This window comes from Thermobia domestica, chromosome 13 (assembly GCF_964235325.1).
Source record: "Thermobia domestica chromosome 13, izTheDome1.hap1.1, whole genome shotgun sequence".
NCBI classification, from domain to species: Eukaryota; Metazoa; Arthropoda; class Insecta; order Zygentoma; family Lepismatidae; genus Thermobia; species Thermobia domestica.
Genome location: NC_137466.1, coordinates 24,566,140 through 24,593,550, shown reverse-complemented (window position 1 = coordinate 24,593,550; position 27,411 = coordinate 24,566,140). Strand labels below are relative to the sequence as shown.

The window sequence follows — 27,411 nt, the reverse complement described above, 5'->3', positions numbered from 1 at the left end:
GTAGGTCATGCTTCATTGATCCATTATGAGAAACTCATAGGAAAGAAACATTTGTTTCCGAAAAAAATATATGTATATTGTAGTTACTCATCTGAAATGTAACGACAAAAAAGTAACGTAAACTAGGTACGTTGCTTAAAAACTTGTAACGCGTTACCGTTACAGTTACTTTGAAAAAAATGTAACGCGTTACTTAAAAAGTAGCGCGTTACAAATAACGCGTTACTTGCGTTACGTTACTTCCCAAGACTGCTTTACTGGTCAAATATTTTGGTTCGTGTAGCCAGGATTTTGTAATGAGGGGGCGTGACATGAAATATTGTGGTTAGCCACAAAAGGCTCGATCAATCTATACTATTTTACTGACAACGTACCCATATTGGTTTGTTAGGACAATAAAATGAGGATATGTTAGTAGGCCTAAGTAGTTTAGTAGCAAACTATGAAGAAATCTCGAGTAAAAGGATATACAAAAAATTGAAAAAGATATAGTCTTCCGAGGTATTTCGAACTTGGTTTTTCTTCTCTTTTCTTCTTTTTCTTGTCTTCGCTTAATGCCGTTAAGGATAACAACGAGATCTCTTGGCAGTGAAAACATCCTGTCGCGAAATGGATTAGTGTTGCCGCGAAATTGAAAATTTCTTTAACAAGTGTCACTGGAACCTATATTGTCAGGTTCATATTATTGGGGATTATTGGTATTTCTTAAGTTCTACCTGAGGCTCTATCTGATCGTCATTTGTAGTCCATAGGATTAGCATGGAGCTAGATGCAATTCAGAATGTTCCGTTACAATAATATCCATTTTTAACTTGACTCTCCCTTGCTTCCCCCATTGCATCAACACGTGTAGAAAAAGAAAGTTCTATTTTTATCTTTCGTAACTACTAGTTTATTGTTTTATCTTTGTATGAGGAATTTTGTGGTAGATTGGCAAATTATGAAACTCGTATGGCAGAGACACGTGTTCGAATCCCGTCGTGGCAGAGCCGTAACTTAGATTTTTTCTGGGGAGGGGGCAAGCATTAATACACATATTTGCGCCCCCTAGAAAAAGTCGTTTACCTAATTCTTGGGCCCCCTCTTTGCACCCTTCTCCTACTCTTTATGGAGGTCTGCAGGGTCGTTAGTTATGCCTCTGGATCCATTCCATACACGACAAATTAATTAAGGGGACAATATTGACAAATCTGACAATAATATACGAATATATTAATATATTATTTCTAGGGCCCCTAATAGTAGACATGTTTTGCTGAAATGGGCCCACGACTCATTTTGTTTTATTTACCTTTTGTGTGCTGTTCTGTTTATGTAATGTAGTGAACCTGTTTGAGCTTCACTTATAATTTCATGTTCGTATCGTATATGGAGTAAGACAATTTTGTCTTAAAATGGGCCCCCTCGAACGGCGTGGAACTTCCCTGGGGGCAGTGGCGGTTTCAAGTTACGGCCCTGTGTTTACGTTATTGATTTTGTAATTCTGTTATTCCTTTATTATTATTATTATTATTGCAAAGTCGGGACTTGGCTACATATTTTATGTTTTATGAATTTTCTGATTGGATTTCAAGTCTTTTTGTTGAATAATCAACACACTTCACTTTAGGGTGTTTGGAGGAGGGAAAGATTATCCTGTTGCCTTTCATTTGTTTACTTGCACGCTACAACAAGCCTGGATACTACATTTAACCTTTCTATATCTATGGGAAGTACCCTAAAAGTTGTAATGATTATAAGAGAATAAGTGAATAATGAGCATGGGCGTCTCTGGCGGGGGGGACGCGTCTCCCCAATATTTTGAAATACGAAATATTCAATATTTTATTTTAATTTAATTTATTTAAATACTCACTAGCAGTTAGATCATTTCCTTTGTTGTCCTCCCCAAATTTTACATGCCAGAGACGCCAATGATAATGAGATGAATGAACTTTGCGTATTAACAACATCTCAAATATCAGGTTGTCAGAAAAGTCATGACGTATTTCGGTAAAATATGACAAATGATGGTTTGTGGATATACTAGAGTTATTAGGATCATGCAATAGTTTGTAATGAATAGCTAAGATGTTGAGCGTTTTGTGTAGTAATATTGCTCTTTGTTTGGTTTGGTTTTAGATTTCATCAGAGATGGCGTGGGTCAATGAAAACTTGACCCTCCACCCACCGCGACCCACTCTGACCCACGATCCACCACCCACCTTGGCCCACTCTGACCCACTCCGACCGACCACCCACCATGAACCACTGACCTACTAAAACACATCGTCATCAACTCTGACACATGATCCACGTCCTCTTTTCTGCCGACTAAAGAGTTTATACTTGTAATAAAACCAGGTTGTCAAATTCTAACTAATCGAAGTTTGAATTTCTACGATCAATCCCTCACGCACCGCTCTGCTACAATAATGATGGGTCTGACTTTTACGATATAAAGTGGTGAAGTGTTTGTCATGTTCAAAATTACGATGAATTTCAATTAAATTATCATGGTCTAATTATTTCCTTGTTGAATTATCGATACTTTTCAGTGGAAAAATGGATAAAATTTGAAAGTCCCAAGGTAAGGTACGTAGACCAACATACAGAACCTTACATTAAGAATTACTAGGATGACGTAGGTTGAACTTGAAGAACATTTCGTGATATTTTCCTCATTGAGGAACGTCTATATAACTTGTTTTTGAGTTAAACAAGGAAATCTCGAGTAAGTCACTAAGACACTCACACAAGTTGCTTATATTTTCTTGTTTATATTTTTATTTATATTTTGTTTATATTTGTATGTTTCTGCTATATTTGAATATCTTATTTATATTTTTCCATGAAACGATTTTAACTAGGTATTAGTTTAAGTGGGAATTTAAATGGCACGGTAGGTGAATGGTTAGCACATTGAAGTTCTATTTGGTGGATCCGGGTTCGAATCGCGGCCAGGCTGAGTATTTTTCAAGTGTTTCTGTTTCAATTTCAATTTCAATGCATACTCAGTGTGACAAGCAAGATCTTCTATCCTCGAGAAAGAAAAAGATGTTGGAATGAGGAGAATTGGAGAAGATCTTTCAATGGAGGCGATCATTTACAAAGTTATTTCCAGCAGTAGTTCTAGATTGATATTTTCAGCTACTTTCAAGCATTTTCTGATTCATATTTGGTCAGTGTTTTTATTTCTTTGAATATACAGTATATAATGAAAAAAATAAATTACATACACAGCAATATTGAGATTAACATATGATATTCATTGGACAACATGCTCTGAACCAGAGTGGAGAAATGTTTCGTGCGTCATCTACTCACAATTTTACTTCCGTACAGACTTGAATCAGTGCTACCAACTACTGTCAGTGCCGAGAAAAGTTACGTGTAAGTTGGGTTGCATCTGTCTAGGCAACCCAACTGGAAAAGACCTGGACCCCAAGTAATTGAATTAGACCACTTAGGGGAAGAGATACTTTTGTGGCTGGGTGTACATTATGCCCATGTTTCGCAAGTAATTTTCAATCAATATAAAAATTTCAACGTAATGAACGCACTATTAGTTTTTTCGAATAAAGATAACATGTGCTGGTGGAGTGGAGTGCTGTTTTGGAACCGGTCCATGGGATGCTGACCAATGATGACGGAGTTGTGGAGCTTCGTACAGGACCCACTTCTCATCACATGTCTACACCCTGTCCAGAAATAACTCATTTTTCAGACGAGTCAGCAAAGAAACACGGGTGTCTGCTCGCGTTGCTTTCTGACCCGGATGCAAATGATGTGGGACTCATCGACCCAATTTGTAGCGTTTTCCCAGTTGATGGAGGTGCTGCCAAATGGTTTCTCCACTCACACTGAATTGTAGTCCCAATTCCTGACATGTCTGGCCACTGTTCGCCTACATTGCTGCCTGAAGATCTTCATTTTGTACATGTGTTGGTTTTCTTGCACATTGTGCGTCTTCGAGCGTTTCCTCACCGCCCTTAAACTTCTTAAACCACAGCTGCTCTGTCCGCGTACTCATGACACCTTTACCAAAGGCCTGGAATATCTTCCGCCCGTTGCAGCGGCGTTTGACCCCAGTTTGAACTTGTGCAGCAATCACGCCTTATAACTCTCTATGGAGGTTGCATGTTTATTCTGGCCTTACGCAAGTTTTCGGTGTAAGTTAACTACCACAACCAGGTAGTATGTTGGATATACCCACACCAACAACTGACTTTCGCCTTATCTCCATTCACATTCAATTCACATTCAACCAATTGAACACAGACCTCCAAAGAAAGCGTTAGAACTTTCTTGGTTACCTTTATACATAAGACTGATTTTCTTTCAAATTGCACTTAATTTCATTAAGATTTCCTGACAAAAATATTTATTTATTATTCGTGACTTAGTTATTTTGTTAACAGCAATATTTCACTTTCTGTTTTACACCAAGCAGCATTTAAAGAAAGCGAATGAAATCCAAACTGAAAGCTGAATAAAAACGTTGTTTTTCACCAAATTTTCAATGTGATAAAAAATTTTAAAAAAACTAATTGCAGGATATAAAAAATATAATGTAGATCTACTTACAAAGGGCGTGGATAGATAAGTAAATTAAAATGGCCCCAGATGAATCTTGGAACGACAAGTAGGTGGTATATAGGTACTCCCAAGATACATTAATCCCTCACGTTTCAAACATCAACTCTCTTGGTTCATGGGGGCGCGGTGGCTCAGTGGTAGAGCGTTCACCTCTGGTGCTTGGGATCCCGGGTTCGATCCCAGCCCCCGCCAAGTGAACTTTGTGGTGGACAAACACCATGCTCGTGGGTTTTCTCGGGGTTCTCCCGTTTCCTCCCACTTTCTTCATTCCACCGTTTCACTCATCTCTCATCATCACCGTCTCCTTTAGCCTAACCGGCATAACCGTGGGACGTAAAACTTACAGATTTCATTTCTCATTGGTTCATGAGAAATGGCGCAAAAAAGGAAACGTGCAATTAATTTATTTCTCAAGAATGGCTCTATCGATTTTGTTCAAACTTGGATGTATGTATAGGTGCATACGAGGGCTTTGTCTGAAAAAATTAACAGCTCCCCCGACCATTTTCCCCCTCACAAAATTCGATTCAATATTTTGAGCCTGTTTTGACGTACATGGTCTGCGAGCACAATTACGAAAAGAAGAAAAACAAATATTAGATGTGGCTAACCCTACAATCACATATTTTTTCCAAAATTGTGTCACGGGTACGCCATGGTCAAAAGTAGCCAAAACCAACCATACCACCTATAAGGGAGAAAATGCAAAAAGAGCAGCTTTTGATATAGCTTTAGCATATCTGTTAAGTGAATGAATGAGAAATTACACCTGAAGTGACAAATTCACTGAGGGCTCATTCGATGGCCTGTGGCGCCTCAATCCCTAGTTTGGGATATAGTGAAACTGTTGATATTTAACAGTTTGGGAATGAACACCCTTGCCATTTGAAAACAAACACGAAACAATGAATCCTTCTGATTGTGTGAATTTGTCGCGAAAAAAGGAATACTGACAGCCAGGAGCGTCTGTTGCGATTTTTCTTGGAGGGCAAGACTCCTCATCTACATAAGAATTCTACGTTTTATGTTAGTAAATTAGTAGTCAGTTGATTAAAATTTAGACCCTGTGAAACTTATATTGAGAACAAAGGTTATGAAGTTCCTATGCCTGTATTTAAACACAAAAAGATCACAATTGTCCACTGCAGAAACAAATGATACTAGATTTGTTACAGGAAGTCGTTGGGCAGTTGAAGCTACACATGGAATGCTGAAAGAAAAGTATCGTCTGTTGGATGAAATATTTGACAATGAAATGATAGGTAGTATCCTCCCGGATTATGGAATTGCTGGTTCTCTACACAATAAATTCTCCATTTGTGTGACACCAAGTGAAAACCACTCCGTAGTCAAAGCAAACATGAAATCTGTGAAAATTTCAGGAAAAGAAAACACTTTTGCTGCCTTTGTTGAACAGAAGAAATTGCGAAGAAAACTTCCGTTTACATCTATTTATTCACAGGGTCTTGAGGATGGTGACCGAAAAATATTTAAAAGGACTGTTTTGTGGATCCTTCCAATATAAACAGGCAATATGTTATTTGGCTGAAATGTTGGATGAAAGAGGAAATACTAATACGCAGTATATTAAAGACAACGACAAGGTTTTGAAAACGACATTGCATTCAAGACATACGCAAAGCAAGACATACATATGCTTCATCTAAAACCAAATACTGAAGGTTACAAACATGTCATGGGTATTGTTGCGACTGTGCAAATGGATTGCGAACAGTTGGTTCTTGCTCCCATGTTGCAGTCATTATTTGTTACCTAGTTATGGAAGATATTTGTCGAGGATCTGAAAACCAGCACAAATATTGAACAAAATATTCGATCACAACATCATTTGTGTACTGATAAATGAAAAAAACTAATAAGGACTGAAGTACGCACTACAATGTTCTTTTTATCCCTATTTATTTCACACATTCAAATATTAATACTTGTACTTCCTACATGGAACTTACTTTCCGTTTCCATTATATTTTCTTATATTTCTTGGATGAAATGTATCTTTTATTCAAATGTTGCAGCTTCCCACTACTCTACATCTTATCTTCATCCCTCTCAGGAAGAATGGGAGACACTACAACAAAGTAGCATTACATTATGTTGTTGTTGATGGTTATTCTCTTCCATCTGAGGTTATTTTACTTTGATTTGACATTGTAGGTATTGGTAACATTGATTTTTTATATGAACATTCCCACTGAAACTTCAGGCATCTTCAAATAGGATGCTTACGTTAATATAATGACAATTTTAACCTCACATTTATGTTCAGCTGCTTAAAATACATTTATACTGTAATAAATATCAATATCAACAGTTTCACTTTGATTCAAATGAGGATGGGGATGCCACAAACCATCAAATGGGGCCTCAGTGAGTTTGGCGCTTATCAGATGTGATTTCTCATTCATTCATGTAGCAAATATGCTAAAGCTACATCAAAAACTGTTCTTTTTCCAATTGCTCCCTTATAGATGTAGTATGGTTGGTTTTGGCTACTTTTGACCATGGCGTACCCGTGATACAATTTTGAAAAAAAAAATAAATAAATATGATTGTAGGTTTAAAGCCACATCTAATATTTGTTTTTCTTTTTTTCGTAATTGTGCTCGCAGACCATGTATTTCAAAAGAAGCTCAAAATATTGAATCGAATTTTGTGAGGGGGGAAATGGTCGGGGGAGCTGTTAATTTTTTCAGACAAAGCCCTCGTATGCACCTATACATACATCCAAGTTTGAACAAAATCGATAGAGCCATTCTTGAGAAATAAATTAATTGCACGTTTCCGATTTTACGCCATTTCTCATGAACCAATGAGAGTTGAGGTTTGAAACGTGAGGGATTAATGTATCTTGGAGGTACCTACATATCACCCATTTGTCGTTTCAAGATTCATCTGGGACCATTTCACTATACTTATCCACCAACGCTCTTAGTTTAGTACCATAGTTTTATGGTATTTGTTGGAACGTTTGTCTTCAAACTGTCAAATACAAATCACAGTAAATTGTGTAATCTGTTGTCACAAAAAAGTATACCATACTATTTTCCGATCGGTATAAAGAAGAGAAACCATACTATTTTTCGATTGGTATGGTAAAATACTATTTTTCCATACTATTTTACCGTAAATTATTAATTATAAAATATGTAAACTTTGTTATTTTTAAATGATTGAAGCGAGGTAATCTCACCATAATGTTTTAAAAGCTGGTCATTTGGGGAGGCAGGAAATCATTTGGGGGGCCTGGCCCCGATGCCCCCCCGTGGCTACATCCCTGCCTGTACAACACATATAATACGACGTGTGACTTTCAGGAAGATAGAAAGAGATAGTTTGGCAACTACACGATCCTTGTAATATGTTGCGCTACGAACATATACTTGCTGACCATCAATGAATTACGAGTTCGAAGGCCAGTAGAGATAGTCAGTCCGGGGATGAGCACAGAACTCGTACTAGTATTTATCTGAATGTCATGTAACTTGGGACGGACTGTGACTGTCGCCACAGACTGTGAAAGGTCCGTTAACCCCCTCCCCCACATTCAAATAGTACAATATTTTCAAGTCGGCTGTTATGTGTGTCTTATCTGCGTGGAATTTCAGCTTATGTGCGCACATATTTACAGATGAAAAAGGATGAGAGAAAAGTGCACTCCAGGATAACGCCTGAGTGCGACATTCGAATCCAGACTTCTTATTTCTGTGCCAAGTAGTATTCCATACATGTGCTTATGTGCGAAAAAATTTCCATTTGTGCGCGCACAGGAACGAAGAAAATCCGTAGACAAAAATGTGCAGAAAGTTCATGAGTTGCCCTAAATCAAAGAATAACAACTTGATATTTCTGCAAGAAGTAATACTCCATATGTGCGACTAAGTGCACATAATAGTTTTAGTGTGCGCATAAACAAACGCAAGATGTATCGTATTGAAAAATGTAAATCTGTGAAGTTCAAAGGGCGCACTTAAAGCAATGAAATAAGATAGAAACTTGGAACATTTGTTCTTATGGGCATTATATTTGCCCTTATGTGCGCTCAATACCATTTTCTGTGCGCACATACTAACACAAGAAAACGATGATAAAAGTGCACTCCATCAGGGAAACGCCTAAGTATGATATTTGAATTACGACTTCATATTTGGTTGTCAAGTAGAATTCTATATGCGCGCTTAAGTGCACATAAATTTTTCTGTGTGGGCACAAAATAATGCAATACATATAGTAATTGCAAATGCACTTCAGTGTAGTTCAAGGCTCGCACTTAAATCAATAAGATAGAAACTCTAAATAAGATGAAACACCATTTGTTTCTGGAGCGTCATATGTGCTTTTATGTGTGCGCATTTTCAACTTGTGTGCGCACAATATTAACCCATGGAAAGCGACTAAAGTGCATCCAGTGTAGCGCCTGAGTGCGGCATTCGAATGTAGCCTTCATATATATTCCATATTTGCGCATATCGGAAAAAGAAAACACCTACAAAGATAATCAGAAAATTCATGACACGAGTAGCAAGTTGAGAGTTGTGGAGCAAGAAGTAATTGCTTGATCGTAATTGAGAAGTAATTGCATCATTATTAGGGTGGAGCGTTCTGCACTTTTGTTGGAAATTCGATGACGGCTAGTGCGGAAAATATGCCATTAGTGGCACCGACCTTACTGATTTTTTTTTTTAAAAAATTTCTGGACAACCCATTACCCTGCCCCAACGGACTTAAAGTGTTTTAAGTGTTTGTTAGGCAACACACACAAGACCAATGACCGAAAAGCAACTTGTGGTCATTTTTAGAGTTACCTGATGGCTATAATACAATTATTTTATTAAAAGAAACTTGTAGCAATGCCAGTAAATCATTTTAAAATGTTTATGAGTCAAAGCACAGCCATATTAGCTCAGTTGTTTGAATTAATGTCTAGATTTTGTTTGAAATGCCACGTTAACGATGATTATAGGCATAGCCCCTGATATAACACGATTTTCTTTGTGCAACTCTTCGCTTATTTTGCTCTGTACGCACAATAACCCAGAACTCACCACAGGGAGGTGGTTGCACATCGAGTTCCGCCCACCCACCCACCCACCTAGTAGGCATACGTTGACATTTGACCTTAGGTCACGTACTTCTTCTTGGTCTCGAAGCGGGACATTCTTGTTTTAGACTTCAGTTTGACTCTAACGTAGATATCTCTTGCGTTCTGGCCGCACTTTTTCGACGCTGCCTCGGACACCAGTTTCACTGTGCGTTCCACAGCTTGACTATGACAAAGGAATATTGTTGTTAGAGTAGCTGAAGTTCGGATGTTTTCTTCAAGCTGCTGATCCGTTATGTTTCGTGTGTTGGCGGCTCTGTTAGACATTTAGGCCAATTAATCATGTCGTAGTAATTTTCAGCTGTAAAATTTAATTTCGGAACAATGAAGTCACGTGGGCGGCTTGATCTCGGAGTCTTCTGGCTGCGGCACTTTTTTAATCCTTCTCCAGCCTAACGTTCGGATATCCGGATTTTCATCTGCTGTCATCGCTATCAGCAGGTTTTCATGATGAGCGTAGGACCCGTTTGTTTGTAGAACAGAATGAACTATGTGTTGTAGATTTTCTGGCAGAAAACGTGATAGCTTAACTATACACACGAAGGATTTCGCTTTATTAAAACCAGACGGGAGCGTATACTTGAACAATGTACTGGCAAAGTAGACACAAACTTGAACTAGGTTTATCGACACTGATGTAGTGGCGAGGCATCCTACAGGCCAATGTAAGCCATCGTGAATGTGACAATGGTCCTGGTTTTCTGTTTGCTAGATCAGTAGTACACATTCCTGTAGCTACAGCCTTACAAATTTCAAAGAGATAATCGCTGCTTAAACCATCTGGTTTTTCCATTTCAGACACCCATTCAACGGGAATTAGTGTAATGGAGACGATCGGTGAATGTTCACAATCCTTTAATTTCTTTCCGATGGGGCTGGAAATTGCGTTGGGTCCGGTCGTCCCACTATCCAGTTCGAGTATTGGCGTTATAAACGTGTAGATGTGCGTTCGTCGTGTTCCCAAAAAGGAGCTCTGTTTCGCGAGAAGTAGTGCGTTTCGTGTGCAGTGTGTGTGTTCATTGTGTGTGTGAACATTTAGTGAGAGAAACAATGAAAACAGTGTAACAATCGGTTAAGTGGTTCAAAAAAAAAAAAGAAGCAAAGGAAACTTTAATATTTTGTGTTAGTTACCATTAGAAACCAGTACACGTATTATTTAAAAGGAACGAAGATTCTAATAAGTAAAAACTCATGAATCATCACTTCCTGCGTGGCTGCAATGAACTTCAATGTTGAGGTGAGTGATTTGTAATTTCTTATTATTATCGGAAGTTAGGCAATCCTCGTGGCAGTTTGACGGGCCAGGTTGCATAAACACACAGGCGTACGTACACGAACTTTAAGATCTCTCAATATAAACCTATAGTCATCCTAAGTTGGAGAAGCATCAATGTATGCGTAGTATAGGCAACCCTCCACACGTACGCGCGTTGTGGGTTGTCCGTATTTTTAAGGGGCAAGATGCAAAGAACTCCACCATCGGGGAGATCACAAAAACAAGCAAGGGAAGAATCACCATTTGGTCACTCAAACCCACAAGACACAACTTCAAGAATGGAGGAAGAGAAAGCGCGTAAGAGAACAAGGGAGGAAGCATCACCAGAGGTTCTCAAAAAACAATCAATCACTTCATCATACGGATTTGACACTATAGATCAATATGAAAGCGAATTAAGTTACTTAGAATCATTTCTAGACTGGAAAAAGGTAGGGAAGGTGCATTTAGACAAATTAAAGAAAAGAATGGTGGTTTGGGTTAAAGACAGAACACTGCTAGAGAGGAAACTGCAGCAAATGGAGAAAATAAATGAAGAACTTCAGGGAAAATACGAAGATCTCCAAAAAGAAAAATTAATGACTGAAATGGAAATCATGGGTGGACACAAGGGTTCAAGATTAGAGGATAAACAAACAATCGAGAGTCTACAGGAGATCATAAAAGAACAGAAAAAGGAAATAGAAGAGTTGAGGAAGGATAAACAAGAAATAAGACAGAAAAGTGACAAACAAATACAAAAAAATGGAAAGCGAACTCAAAGAAAAAACGTCACAACTGAGTAAATCAGAAGACAAATTGAATCAACTGGAAAAGGAAAATAAAAAACTGAAGGAAGAAATTAAGGAACTTGGCTTAATGGTAAAGGATACGGAAATAAATTCATTGAAACAAATTTCCATCTTAAAAGAAAAAATGGGAAACACAACCATTAACGAAGAACTAAAGGAGATCGCCAAAAAAAATGACAATCTAAAATCAGACAAAATGCACGGAGAAAAATCCGTTCTCCGGACAGCGGTATATTTTACAAACATATGGTATCCTCTTGCTTACTATAGAAATCAGTACGGAGCATATGTTATCCGTATGCAATATAGGCACTGCCCTTAGATGTTATATCATGCCGTTGCAGGATGTATGGCATTTAACAGTTTTCCGTATATCACATGCTTATACTTATGTTACCTTCGCCAGCTATATGTTATATACGTCCATTTGTATGTGAGATCCTGACCGCCTATATTGTTTCATATGGAAAGTACGTATAAATGGAACACTTATACGGAAAGTATTATAAAACATGCGGTTTCAGTTATACGTCTGCTGTACGTTAAGTCCAAAAACTACAGGAATTACGCATGTAACCTATCTTTTTAAGTACGCCACCTACAATTTTTTTTCTCAGTGTGGAAACAGAAGAAGCGTCTACATGTCAAACATGGTCAGAGGTGGTAAGACAGGGAAGGAAGATCACTGAAAAGGAGAAAAAAATCTTGGAAGTATCGGCAAAGACGAAACCGGCACTAATCTTTAGGCCAAAAGAAGGGGAAACCACGAAACAAACAGTTCAAAGATTAGTCGAAGTTATAGACCCAAGGAAAGAAAAGCTAAAGATAACGGGTATGAGAAGTACAAAGGACATAGTAGTACTGGAGGCGGCCACCAAAGAAGACATAAACAGAATCAAATCGAAAGAGGAAATTAAAAGGAACTTCGACTTTGAGGAAAATAGAAAAAGAAACCCACTGATGATCATTTATGGTGTTCCGTCCGACTTGAAAGATGAGGAAATCTTGGAAACAATGATTGAACAAAATTTTGAAGATAATCTTTCGGAAATAGCACAACAAATTAAGGCCAGATTTCGTGAAGGGAAAAATAATCAAAAGAAATGCCACTTAGTAATTGAAGTCTCCCCCAATATCAGGAACTACTTGATAAATAAGGATAAAGTCTACATCGACTACGAATCACATAAAGTAAAGGACTTCCTGGTGGTGCCGAAGTGCTACATCTGTCGGGAGTTTGGGCACATCGCAAAATATTGTGATAATAAAGATAAAGTAAGATGTAGACACTGTGGTGCACTGAGGCACAAAAGTGAAGACTGTGAGGAAAAGGACAAAAACATCTGCGTTCCTTGTAAACTAAGACACAAGACATGCCAAACTCCAAATACAGAGGAATGTGTATCCTATAGAGTAGCTCGTGAAAGGATAATTAGTAAGATTAATTATGGATAAAGACACCACACATAAAGGTAAAGCTAGAAAAAACAAACCCCCAAGCAAAATTAGAAGAGACAAAATAAGACTGGAAGACTTCCTAGAAAGAAAGAAGAGAGGAAACGTAGCAACACAAAACAAATATATTCAAACAGAAGAATCAGAGGAAGCGAAGTCAATTCAGAGTGAATTCACATCTTTATTGGAGAATAGAAAGAAAAACAGAAAGAATAGACATAAATTGGAGGGAAAAATTGGAAATACCTAAATTGGAAAATTCATTCATAAACGGTAAAGAAAAATACTTATTCCCACCCAACGAAAATAAAATTAAAGATCAAACAATTTCATCGTCATCTACAGATATTTTAGATAAGTCACCAATATTTAAAGAACCAAGACCACTTTATGAGAAAATGGAGAGGCAATATAAATTAGCCAAGCTGGAAGATAAGCAGGTATTAACGGTTGCGTTTAGGCAAATAACTAGGGACCTCCACGAGAAGGGAAGATCTATAACATATCCTGTTCTTGAAGAAGTAGATAGGATGGAGTTACGTACATATGATTTACCAGCGAATGGTTGGGAATTAGTAGACTTAGTTGACGATGCATTTGAACGACGCGGAACTTACTGGAACTTAGAAAACGTATATAAACAACTAGTCAATGCTCACTGGCGAATATATTTCGACTTTAGTAAATCCGGCAAGGAGGCATTGGTCCATACCAAATATGCATAACAAAATTACAAAATTAAAATTAGTGCAAAATAATGCTCAAAGATCTAAAGCTGCCACAATGGAATTAAGGAGATTTGCAGAAATAAATGAAATAGACATAGTAAACATCCAGGAACCATATACTGTAAGAGCAAATTAATATCATTCCCACCTACAGCAAGAATAGTAAAAGAAGGAAATGACCCGAAAGCCATAACTGTAATCATGAATAAAAATATTGAAGTTATGAAAATAGCGCAATACTGTGATGAATGGACCGTTTGCTTAGAAGTAACGTATGGTAATAAATTCTTTTGGTTGATAAATTCATATTTCCAATATAGCTTAGACATACAAGATTTCATACAGAAACTACAGACAATAATTTGGGAAAACCCGAGGAATTATTTTATTATTACAATAGATGAAAATGCAAAATGAAGCATGTGGGGTTCATCGATAACAGACGACAAAGGCGAAATCCTAGAAGATTTTATTCTACAAAATGGTTTAATAGTTCTAAACAAAGGTAATAGACCGACATTCGTAGGACCGAGAGGGAAGTCCTTCATTGATGTAACTATAAGTTCCACTGAAATAGAAAAACAAATAGTAAATTGGGCAGTCCAGGAGAGTGTAACAACAAGTGATCACGAAGTCATAACTTTTAACATCGAAGATACTATTCTGGAAACAAAAAGAGAAAATTATAATATACAAAAAATAGACTGGAAACTCTTTGAAAAAAATTTACGTCTACCACAAATTGACGACTACGATGGTGTAGAAAAATTAGTAATAGATATAGAAAATAAAACTAAGATATCTCTAGAGAAATCAATTCTAGAAGGCAGATCAAAGAAAAAATATAACGACTTTTAGTCTCCAAAACTAGAGAGATTAAAGAAAATAACAAAAGCAAAAAGAAAGTTACCAATCCACATTAATCCCCATACTTAAGGAAAGAAGATTAGAGAAGTATAGACTAGCAAAACAAAAATACACAGAACTATTAATCGCCAAAAAGAACAGCTGGGAAACTTTTCTTAAAAATAATATAGAATTGGATCCATGGGGGCTTCCTTACAAACTAATTATGCAGAAAATTAACAATATAACGCTGACAACACTAAAGAATGAAGATAATTCATTCACAAAAACAAGGGAGGAAACTATACAAAAACTGTCAAGTAAATTCTTCCCAAGAGATAATATAAATGAAGAAAAAGATCAACAACAGAAATTAAGGGAAGATTATAGTCAAATTATTCCAAAAGAAAATGAAGAACATATAGACTTAATAACAAATGAAGAGATGGAACACATAATTAAGAAACTGGAATCAGGAAAGGCCCCAGGTTTGGACGGAATAAAAAATGAAATTTACAAGAAGAAAATAGATATATGGATATCTTACTTAGTTAAACTATGTAATACTCTACTAAGGAAACGGAAGTTTCCGCTCTCTTGGAAAGAATCAAAGTTAATAATTCTAATGAAGGGTAAGGATAGAGACCCAACAGATGTGAGCTCCTAGAGACCGATATGCCTCCTCAGGAACATTTCAAAAATCTATGAAAAACCAATAGCTTCCAGATTAAACAAATATAGAAACATTGAAGAAGATAATTTGCAATACGGTTTCAGAAGTGGGAAATCAACTGAGGACGCTCTCAACGCTATCGTGGAGAAAATCATAGAGTGCAGGAGCGCAAAAAATATGTATTAACATTGTTTGTAGATATAGAAGGGGCTTTCGATAATCTGTGGATTCCGTCGCTAGTAAGAAGACTAAAAGATCTAAAAATACCAGAATATTTAGTGAATACAATAAAAGATTATTTTCAAAATAGAAATATAATAATAAAAGAAGAGAACGGAGATATAATCATTAATACGCAAAAAGGATGCCCACAGGGATCTATTTTAGGCCCATTAATGTGGGATATTGAATTTCAGCCATGTTTGGAAGCATTAAATAAAAATAAATGCATAGATCGGGCAATAGCCTTCGCAGATGATCTTGCAGTAATAACATTGGCAAACACAAGAAGAGAAATAGAAGAGAACTCGAAAGAAATAATAAGGATATTGCAAGACTGGAGTTTACAGTGTAAACTAAAATTATCAAAGAAAAAAAACTAAATTTATGATGTTCGGAACAAAATTGGTAAGGGATCCAATTATCAAAACTGGAGAAGAAAAAATAGAAAAAGTTAATGAATTCAAATACCTTGGCATTCAAATTGATGATAAATTAAATTTTGGACAACACATAAACTATATTATTGATAAAGGTCATAAGGTTACTAACAAACTTATAAATATTGCAAGTAACAAATACAAGCTCCCACGAAAAGTAATAAAAATTTATCAAGACTCAATTCTAGGGGCAACCATGAACTATGCTGCTAGCGTGTGGGCCCACAGATTGTTAGAAAATAACACGTTAAAACAGAAAGTAGAAAAACCTCAAAGAAATATAATGATCAGATTAAGCGGGGCTTTTGGTACTACTCCCCACAATGCGTTAGCTGTACTGATGGGGTTAAAGCCAATGCATTTATTAATAATCCAACGGGCGGCAACATACTGGCTCAAAAAAGGGGATAAAAATAGAGTAAAGGACTTAATTGGGATAGAAGTCAATAACATACAAGATATAGAAAAAGGAATATTAGACAAGTGGCAAAGGAATAATTCAGAAAAGGCAAGAAGAACATATAGCTTAATCCCAAACATAAGGGAAAGACTTAAATGGCACCACTTTGATCCATCTGCTGGCCTTGTCCACTTTCTCACGGGACATGGCCCCTATGGCCAATACCTTCAAAGATTTGGACTAAAAGAAGACGGAAACTGTGATTGTGGCGAATTTGGCACACCGGAACTATACATAATGTGGTGCCCTCTACTTGAGGATCGAATAAACGACAGGAATATCATAAGAACAAGAAGAATGGAAGATGTTATCTCCGATGAAAGAGACTTCAAAGTGGTAAATAAAATAACTACTGATTTTTCCCAACGGAGTAAAAAAAACAATACGAGGAAAGAAATTTAGCAAATAGGAACCAATAAGGAATCAACAGATATCAAAGAGAAAGAAACGGAGTGTGTGAATTGTGTGTTTTTCTTTTCGGACCGGAGGGCATCTCCTGGAACGCTGGTATTCCGCGTGCCCCGGAAGGAAGCGCGTGAGTGAATGTGGGCTCGACACATCCCCGGCACAAGCCGGAATGGAACTCCGGATGCGTCGGGCCGGAGTGAATTTTCAGTTTCGGTGGCGGGACGTCGTGTTTCTTCAATAAACAAATATATAAGATGTCATGGAACTAAATAACGATACGAATCAACACGAAAGATAACGTGACCCTCCGTGACTCAGCTGCGTAAGCGCCATTTGCGTTTCCGGTGCGACGGCGGTGGGACACAACTGACGAGGGTCCACACTAAGTGCTCTGAGTGGGTCCTGGGCCCCAAGCCGTTGCTCGAGGGATTGAGGACGTACAAAACAACCGAGAAACATAAATTAGAAACAAAATCATCAAACATGAGATAAACAAGGGATTAGAGAAGAATACATGACAGGGAATGTAGTGAGTGCAATGAGTGTCGTAAAATAGTGTTAAGTTGTGTTTGTCACACAGGAGTGAGATAGTGTGCTAGTGTTTAAACTACAAAAATTTAGTGTGGATAGTGCTAAATAGTGTTAAGCGATGTGTGTGATTAGTGTTATAATTGGAGAATGTGGTAGATTCTCGCACAGGAGAGAGTCAAATTACACATACAGGTGAAACCAAAACAAATCATACAGGGAAAAACTTGAACAAAACGGAAAAAAGAGGAGGAAATAGTAAGGAAAAGCTAAGTATAGATCAGAAGCGATGAATGATGAAAATGATAGGACTGACGTCAAGTTCAACTCGAGTCAGAATCAAAGTAGATTAGCTAGATTACATAAAGGTAGATTACTCATTTTTAGATAACAATTAGTAGTTAGAATCCTGTTTTTTTTTCTTTCAAATTTTGTTTGTTATGTTTTGTTTGTTTTCTTGTTTTCTTGTTCAACGTTGTGATTTGTCAAATCCAACCTTGTTCTCGTCCTTGTCCTTGTCCCCATTCCTGAAATAAAATATGAATGATGAAATAAAGGTTGAAGAATGTTATTGCAATGATGATAGCTCGTTTCGGTTCAAATCTTCAGGTGCCGAAACCGAAGAGGCGCGTCTGAGCAATAAAAAATAAAAAAAAATATCCAATTCGGTAACCAGATGTAGAAATGGCAGCTCGTTGCTATGAAGAAGGCAAATGAGATGCTGCAGTTCTTTTCCTAGGGATCTTTGTATCTGACTTATCACGCCGTTATCCCACCCTGTGTTCGTGGCTTCACCATCGCTGCCGACTGCCTCAAGACTGGACACGTCGTACTGGTTTTTCTCTAAAAGCTCCAATATAGAGTCGGCAATATCCTTGCCAGTGCCTGATTTAGGTGTGGCATGACCCAAGTATTCTGAACTGGGCTCCGATAGAACTGTGATATGCTTTTCTGTAACCTCTCGTCTTCGTAGTTTTGCCGTTAATTTTTTCTTTCACAAGAATTGCATCTTTTTTTCCGTCGAAGTAGATACTTGTAATCTTCCGGCCTAGGTGAGCGTTTTCTTTACGGATCTTCTCACCCAGTTTATCTTTTCCTCTTCGTACCTTAGATCTGTCAACAACAAGATTTTTGGTCTCTGGCGTTATGAGTCTCGCGTCCTGAAGTAGGGCAGAAGCGATCAAAGTAACATGTTTGTCTGAAGCTCAAGTTCTAAACGCTGCCTCCGCTGTATTTTGAAGACAGACGCGCTTTAGGCTATGTTTTCTTCTTGGTCGCGAATCGAAGTCAGACCCCGACGTGCTTACCGATTCAACTACTTCGCTGGATTCCCCTGACGATGCCAGTATCTTTGACCTCTGCCTATGCCTAACCGCACTAGCTGATGGACTTGCTTCAACTACTTCCAGCGTCTTTCTTGGTTGTCTGGTCCTTAAATCTGCTGACTTTACGGGAAAACATCTTTGACAGAGATTTGCTTGTTCGGACGTCAATGTTACCAATGCTCATTTTCCGTGATGTTCTCTGGTCCAAAAGAAACTTGAATTCTCGTTTTGGAATCTTGTGTGTTCTGTTACAGTTGCAATCTTCGGTGGTTTTACATTTGCAAGACGCAATATCAAAAAGAGACTTTTCCACAAGTGCAACAAAATCTGCACGAATCTTGCCTCTTGTCCTTGTCGACTGAAATGTGTTTCCTTGGTGCGAAACTCATTATAAAATGTTTTCAGCATGCCAGAAACTCTTTTTTCTGAAACCACAGGAATGCTTGCTTTACTCCAAATATGTACAACTGTTTGTCCAACTAGTTTACGAATGTCAGTCACTGGTAATTTAGTTACACTTTCGTCACCACTTAAATCACTTCGAAATTAATGATAATGTCGCATAACGTCAGCGTACGTGAGTAACTGCACTTCACTCATTTCACTTGGAGTGCCAAATAAGCCTCGTTTCATAATTTCCCGCGTTGGTCTGCTATGAGGCTTTTTCTTCATCTTGCTTTGCATTGCTTCCGAACTTGGAAACCAAAGTATACAAAATGTCTCCGAATCGTATTACACTAAGAAGACTGTAACTTTAGGTACAATGCACAAACTCTCTGTTTTAACAGAAACAGTAGCGAATTAAGACCGTCAAAGCTTAAGCTGCAATAAACTGCCCTGTTGGATTGGTTGGCCGAAGTACGCAATAATTGTGCCACCGCCGAACTTCGAGCTAGAATATTCTACAAATGTCGGCGTAGGTTCTGGAGCCAACGATGCGAGCGGCAGATGCGCGAACCTTCTGGACGGAGCCGGACGTTGCGACGACGCTCGAAGGGCGTGGCCAAAGTAAGCAACCAAGAAGTTGTGTAGCGCTGTCGGTATACATAACAAGTAAATAGTTGCCAAAAGCAAATCGTGTTATATCAGGGGCTATGCCTACAATCATCGTTAACGTGGCATTCCAAACAAAATCTGAACATTAATTCCAACAACTGAGCTAATATGACTGTACTTTCACTCATAAACGTTTTAAAATTATTTACTGGCATTGCTACAAGTTTCTTTTAATAAAATAATTGTATTATAGCCATCAGGTAACTCTAAAAACGACCACAAGCAGCTTTTCGGTCATTGGTCTTGTGGGTGTTGCCTAACCAAACACTTAAGTCCGTTGGGGCAGGGTAATGGGTTGTCGAAAAAAAAAATTTAAAATTCAGTAAGGTCGGTGCCACTAATGGCACCTTTACCGCACTAGCCGTCATCGAATTTCCAACAAAAGTGCAAAACGCTGCACCCTAATCATTATATAAGCTTGTAACTAAAACATATTGCATTGAACAGTCGCCTACATATTAGTTGTGGGTTAGATATAAGAAGTAATCTGTCTAACTCACAACTACTTATCGAGCCGAAGGTACATAAAGTGTAACTGAATTGAATAGCTTGCTTTACAGAAACCTTGTTGGGTGATAATTTGTCTTGAAATTAATGCCTTGAAGGTAATTGATGAAAGTGTATTGATCGATACATAACATTTAAGATATAGGAAGGGTATGCAAAATTTTACATTATAAAGGATCGCTTGTAAAACAGTAAAAAATGTCCATTTGAAATCAACTAAAAATAACTTGCAACTACTGTATATTCAAAAGTACATAGAACGTATGCCATTTATCTTCGCTTTTACGCAATAACATGAGGATATTGAGTAATGAAATGTAAAGGTTGAATTTCTAGAATAAAATTCCAAAATAGTAATAACAATACAGATTTCTAGCTTTGTGAAGCAGGCCCGTAGCCAGCCCGAAAATTTAGGGGGGGCCTGACCAAATCATATTATACTTCATCACCATATAATAGTTCATTTGCAAGCCTAGCGTGAAACTTTTAGGGGGCCCGCCAAAGTTTAAAGGGGGCTCGGCCCCCTAGCCCCCCATGGATACGGGCCTGCTGTGAAGTCTTTAACATCATCATGCCGCACATGAAACAATAATGAAGCCCCATAGTTATAGTATCTTTAGGATTACTGTTAAATATACTGTATATTAATAGTTAATTTACAGTTATTTCAGAGAAATTTCTAGGCATTTACGAGTTACCTTTAAGATACAACTTTTACCTTTAACGTGCAAATTGAGCATTGCAATACCTGATAATATTTAATTACTTTGATAATTATTCTTAATGATCATGCACTGTTTCTTTCGAGTTATTGCTAACCTAAAATATATACAGGGCGATAGATTATTGCATGCAACAAATTTGATTGTGAGTAGCTCAGCTTAAAATGAACCACTTATAGACCTTGCACACTTTGGAAATCAGAGATGTCTGCCATTTTACATTGTTAGCGTCTGCTCAGTTCACTACATTCTGTCGTTCAACGGATCCTCACGTAATACGAGTTTTCCCTAACACAATGAACAGCCAGCGTTGTGATCGCCATCTGACCTGTGATATATATATATAGACCTGAGACTTGAAACGAATGTGTGTTCTATGTAGATATTTTCGAGATCACGACCGATGATGGAATTTGTGGCGTTTTTGTGTAGTACCGAAAGTGTAAAATAAGGAAAAAATTACAAAATGAAGAAAATCAATATTCATTTGCAGAGAACTGATTTCCTGCGAGTGAATTTCTGTGTATATGTGCAGTATACCTGAAGGTTTATCCATTGGTGCGAAAATGTGACAAAGTTGATACATGTTGCCATGTTAAGTGGCTATTTAATTCAAGTCCGTAAAATGCGTGTTTTTTGACAGAAACGCGGCCCTTGCCAACACTCTTGTCGTGAAATTACTGCAACAGATGTGTTTTAGGTTAATTAATGATAAGTAATAAGCATTTGTACATAATTAATAACCTGAGTTTTTATGAAAAAAATTGCCATAAAATATTACGTACAGCTGGCGATCCTGGAATCCTCATAGAAAGAGAAGTGCGCTTTACAGCAAATTTTAGGGGATTTTTTTGTGACCACATCATCTCGAAACATTTGTGGCCCTCCAATTCTCCGAACTTAACGTCACCTAATTTTCTCTTATTGGGTTACCTGAAAAATGTGGTGTACAAGAATTGCTTCAGGGCCATTGAGGAACTGAAGACGACCATTGAAACAGAAATTCAGTCAATCACCAGGAACACTCTTAAAAAGATGTCAACAAACATGATGAAACGTGTAAATATCTGTGTACAAGAACGCGGCAGCCACTTTCAGCATCTTCCTTCTCTTTCCACGAGGATTCCAGGGCTGCCAGCTGTAGGTCAGTAATTTTTTATCCCCAATTTTTGCATAAAAACTTAGGTTATCAATTATGTGCAAATTCTCATTGCTTACTATTAATTAACCTAAAACACACCTGTTGCAGTAATTTTACGTTTCTGTTAAAAAAAAACATTCATTTTACGGATTTGCATTAAATAGCTTTTGTACATGGCAGCACTGCATCAACTTTGTCACATTATCGCACCAATGGATAAACGTTGATGCGTACTGCACATATACACAGAAATTTACTCGCAGGAAATCAGTTTTCTGCAACTGAATATTGATTTTCTTTATTTTGTATTTTACATTTTCAGTAATTTCTTTCGTTACTACATAAAAACGTTTAAAATTCCTACATCGGTTATGATATCAAAAATATCTCATAGAACACGCTTACATTTGTTTCAAGTCTCAGGTCTTTATCGTTCTTGGTTCAAAGATATATGGAAGGAAACTTTTGGTTGCGATGATTTTTACACTAAAGGCTTAAATTATAAAAAATGGTCTTTTTCAGGAAATTATCCAGTTTCTCCCAAATCCGGATCTGGATCTGAATTCGATTTCCGTTGGAAGTTCATGTAGTTTGGGATCCCACCTTAACCTGTAGGTACACGCAAACTTCAAATCAACCAGCATGTGTATCACATAATTTGAAAGCCTGTTTCGTTCTAAATTAGGGTGACTAGATTCTGACAAGCGAAAAATAGGACACAGATATAATAGTATATGATAGTTTACTGCGTCAATAATATGCATGTAAGGTATACCTTATTTCGTTAAGGTATACCTGAAGTTAATCATTCAGTTTTGTTTAAAAAAAAAAAAAAAACTCAACAAAACTATTGAAGCAATTCAACACAATTCCAAATACTTTCATGAATGACAATACAAGATTGATGAAACGATTTAAAAAATTCTATAGAGTCATATAAAGAAGTCATTTTAATGAAAAAGAAAACTTACCAGTAAATATGTTGAAGCATACAATTTTAATGAAACATGAAAATACTCTTTTGAAGAGTGTTGAAAAACACAATGGTCTGTCATTCAGAAGAAGAGTCTCTGATTCAAAATGTTGTGAATAAAGAATCAAAAATTGAAATATTGCAAATAAGTTAACTGAAGACGTTTCTCAGGACATCTTTAAAAAAGGACATTTCTCGATTTTCTATGCGTCTTCGCAACACGCAGGACAGCTCTTTGAGAAACAGTACTGTACTGCGAAAATCAGTACGCCTGGTCAACCTATTCTAAATATAATGAGTTATCAACTATAAGCCAAAGATAATACGCTGCTAAAATCATCTGCTGTAAATTTTACTGGGCGCAGCCATATTGGTTACAAACAAACTGTTGCTAGGGTGGTTGGTAAGGCAGTTTCAATGGCGTCGTATGTAACACCTGTGAGTCTTGTGAAAGATGAACTTAAAATTATGAAAAATGCGAAAATTTTCATGAATAGCAGTGAATATATTTACTCTATACGTACTGAAAGCCTATATTTATAATAATATGAAACAAAATTACTCTACATTTTAATTACTGCAACCGCCAGTAACTTGTTGGACAATAAATGAGTGACAATCCCAGGTATGTACATAAGCGCCCCTTAATAATTTTGGATTGAGTTTAATTAAAATTATTGGAAATTGTTATGCTATATACTTTTGTTATATTGTTTATTTAGCTTCAGTGAAAATGTTTAATATGGAAGAAACTTGATTTTCTAAAATTAGTGATCAGATATTCGGAGCAAAGGAGTGCAGTGCTAGAATAGCCAATGCATTTTAAAACATACAATTACGGATACTTGATCTTCGAAACTTAGCATTTCTTCGTTGAAATGATTTTCTAATTTATTCTTTATTCTTTTGTTAGCTAGTGCCCATGCCCTGCTTAGCAGTGGTAAAGTTGAAAGGCGTCACCAAAAATAATTATTTAAAAGGTATAATTTTCTAACTATCCTATCGAATGTCCTAATGGTACCTGAATTATTTTCTTTGCGTCTGCCACGAACGGCGTACAGATTTGTAACATTGCAGCATAAACATGTATTAAAACTCATAAGGAAAATACGTACCAACTTACAGTGGCTGGTCACTTCACGTAACACTACATCTATGATGATTCAGGGCAGTTTGAAGCTCGAGCGCATATAAGGATACATCTGTAGGGAGCGGGTGAATCAGTGCAGTTGGGTATTCGTGGAAAGAAAAACAGGTACGAAAAGCATACACCAACCTGGGCTGGTATTCACTACAAGTGGATTTGCACTTCAATTTCTTTGTAACCTTGATACTTGTTTTAAATGATGTTCTATGTTCTCCCTCTCCATAAATAATTTTCTTGCATAGAACTATTTTCGTAGATTAAACGTAATTTTTTAAAAATGATTCTGTATTTTTTATGCCAAACGAAATGAGACAAATTAACAAGTCCATGCCTTATACAGCCTCGCTGCTGAACTCGAACTCAAAATCAACTCAACTCAACTCTTACGAACATTCATATGCAGTAAGGTAGGGTTAGGTTAGCTTATGCTTACTCAAATGCGGTTCTCTTACATATAAGTCTAACGCCGATTTACCAATTTTAAAATCATCCATTGCCTGCAAACCTCAATTGTATCAAGAGTTTAAAATTTTTATTTTTCACGTATATATTTTATTACCACAAGAATAACATTGTTATCGAACTTGCGATACGAGTATACCACGGTAAGGAATTTGGTTTGTATAGCGTGATATCTTCTTAATCAAAATTGAAATAACTGGTTGAAGTAGAGAGATTAAAGTTTAAACGGGATGTATTATTGGGACGCTTATAGTTGGCTGCAGAAAACCGCCTCTCACTACCTATTACCGTTTTATCCTTTAGCGATCAATGTTAAAACCGGAAGTGGTTGATTTCTTACACTTTCAGTTTGAGAGGGTTATGAGAGACATTGGTACATATTCTTAAAACGCTAAATCGATTTAAAAAATAACTTCTTGCTGTCTTTTATCTCTCCTGCTCCACAAAAATCAATATTGAAACCGGAGTAGTAGAGGTTTTCTATCATTTCCTGTTTTGATGTAGAGTTATGGATGGAGATAAAAATGTACTCTTGAGATGCTTAATCATATTACAAACACTGTTTCTATTCTATTTATTACCGTTTTTGGTCTATAGTGATCCAAGTTAATCACTTTCGGTTTAAATATTATCTCAATCAAGAAATTCAGTTGCTATCGTTTGACCCTCCACATCCTGGCCAAAATTGATAACGATCCGTCAAGTAGTTCATGAGATTTTTTGTCCCCTGGGCGGTTGGAAACACGGACAAAGAAATTACAAAGGAGTTCTTGTAGCATATACGAAACCACTAAATAAGTTTATCTCTTATTAGTAAAAAAAAAAAAAAAAAAAAAGTAAAGAAAAGAAAAAAGAGAAAGAAAGAAAGAAAGAGAGACAAAATTAATATGTCATGTTGATTGTGATATAGAATCTGATCGCATCTTTTTCTGCATCCAGGTTGTATTAAATTTGACCTACAGTTTAGAAGGGATTCAAGACATACTTGATGCTGAAGGAATTTTCTTTTAAATAATCTATATGCTAATTAAAATTTCAGAGCGCCAATATGCAAAGAAAATTAAGGGTGTGCTATTCTAGTTAATCAGACTCAATTTACGTCATTGCCATAGGGGACGTACGAACGGATTAGGTTTGTTTGTAAATTTATTGTAATTTTAGGATCGATTTTACAAATTTTAATAGAAATTTTCCTGTTGTAGATATATTTAATTGAGTTTGGAGCTCCAAAGCTTGGATCCCCCTCTCAAAATAAATTCCTTCCTAAGGGTCTGAGTGGCATCGATATTGCTAAATTTGACAAATTTAAAACTATGAGATTAATGACGTAAAACTGAAAATATAAATAAATAATATAGTTTGTTAAATTATTTAAAATTTTACATACTTGACTAAAATTTTCCGTGTCCGTTGAACAAAAACGCAACATCTTTCTATATTGTTTCCGCGTAACCAAACTAATTATTGTGGGCAAGGCGTTATTATTAAGCTAGTTTTGTGTACAAGCTCTCGGCCTTCTGTACACTATAGGTTAAAAACATCTTTAATTATCAGCCCTAATTCTTGCCATTTAATGTTCTTTTCTTATTACTTTGCTGACAAAGCGACATGTGGTTACACAAATATAAGTAGTATGGGAGACGTTAATAAAAGAGGATATTTTTCAGACTTCACAAACAAAAAGATTCGTATTATTGAAGAATTGTCAATGCATTAATTAAACAAAAATATGTATTATTAATGAGATAAAACGACAAAACATACCATTACCGGAAGAAACATTATAGCAATTGTTCCTTTCCTCCCGTTTAAAAGTAGAATTTTCCAAAGACGCTGGGACACTTGTCCATTTATTTTTAATGGGGATTTCATATACTGATTTTCGTAATCCTAAATCCTTAAGCGGGTTCATTGGAGTATAACATACCCCACTGTTAATCTTTACAATGTCACAGTATTGCTTTTAGAATTTCAACTTCCACTGGAGATATTTGTCCATCGTCCTTTGAACAAGTATATGTTGACAGATTTTATAACGTCCTTGAAACAAATGAACTACTCTTTATTTGTCGTTAGTTTATTATGCGTGTCGAGTATCCGAGGATCCTTTTTAATAAGAAAATTGAATAATAGGTGAATTGAATCCAATAATAGACAAACCAAAGGCAATTATTTTCAGCTTTAAAGAGCTCTAATTTATTTAGGATAAATTATGCTTTCGAAAAGAAAGAAGAAAAGACAAATCATGAGAGGGAGTGGTGAGCCTTTTATAAAGTTCAGGAGGAACAAATATGACTCAAACAATTAAGACAGACGAAAAAATTAGGAATCAATGTTCTACAAGAAAATACCGAGTAAAATTAGTTTCTTGGTTAAAATAGTCCACACGTGCATTAAAATCCTTTTTTCTATTTTCACCTGCACAATAATCATGCTTAATTTAAAGGAGTGCTGGTGCAGGAAGTTTGTTCCTTCACCTATCGTAAAATAGCGATACAGAGGAAGCGATACCAAGCGCAGGTAGGCAAGCAATAAGGGGCCTGTCGCCGAAGACGCA

The 27,411-nt window shown here is 36.8% G+C and overlaps 1 protein-coding gene across 1 annotated transcript in view; it reads right to left on the bottom strand.

Moving 5' to 3' along the window:
• LOC145668047 (uncharacterized) overlaps positions 1–26,303 on the bottom strand; it is a 105,628-nt gene extending 79,325 nt beyond the window's left edge. Inside the window, exon 1 of the mRNA XM_081735524.1 lies at positions 26,242–26,303. The gene's annotated coding sequence lies outside the window, so the exon portion shown is untranslated. The remainder of the gene's footprint in view (positions 1–26,241) is intronic.
• Positions 26,304–27,411: the final 1,108 nt, after the last annotated feature.